This window comes from Halyomorpha halys, unplaced genomic scaffold (assembly GCF_000696795.3).
Source record: "Halyomorpha halys isolate HHAL.00 unplaced genomic scaffold, Hhal_1.1 Scaffold2101.1, whole genome shotgun sequence".
Classification (NCBI taxonomy): Eukaryota; Metazoa; Arthropoda; class Insecta; order Hemiptera; family Pentatomidae; genus Halyomorpha; species Halyomorpha halys.
Window position 1 is genome coordinate 74,353 of NW_027114320.1, and position 328 is coordinate 74,680.

Consider the following 328-nt stretch of genomic DNA (forward strand, 5'->3'; position numbering starts at 1 on the left):
TTTGCGGTTAGGTAACTTCTGAATAATGTTTGATATTTCTGCAGGATGAAATGCTTTAGGAGGAAGGGTCATTTGGAGTGGAATGTTTAATTCTTTTTCAATGTATTCGATGTGGGTTGGATTAAGAATGTCATGGGTCAAATGTTTTTGAAAGGTGCTGACCGAATACCTCAGTTTTTTCATCGTCCATGTTTGTGATTCAATAAGAAGAGGGTGATGAAAATTTTTGAAGATAAGGAGCTTCTTAGTGGCCGTCCATAAGGATTTGTCAGTAGTTATGAGGTTTTGAGTTATGTTAGTTAAATTTTGTATTTTCAATTTTTTAAGT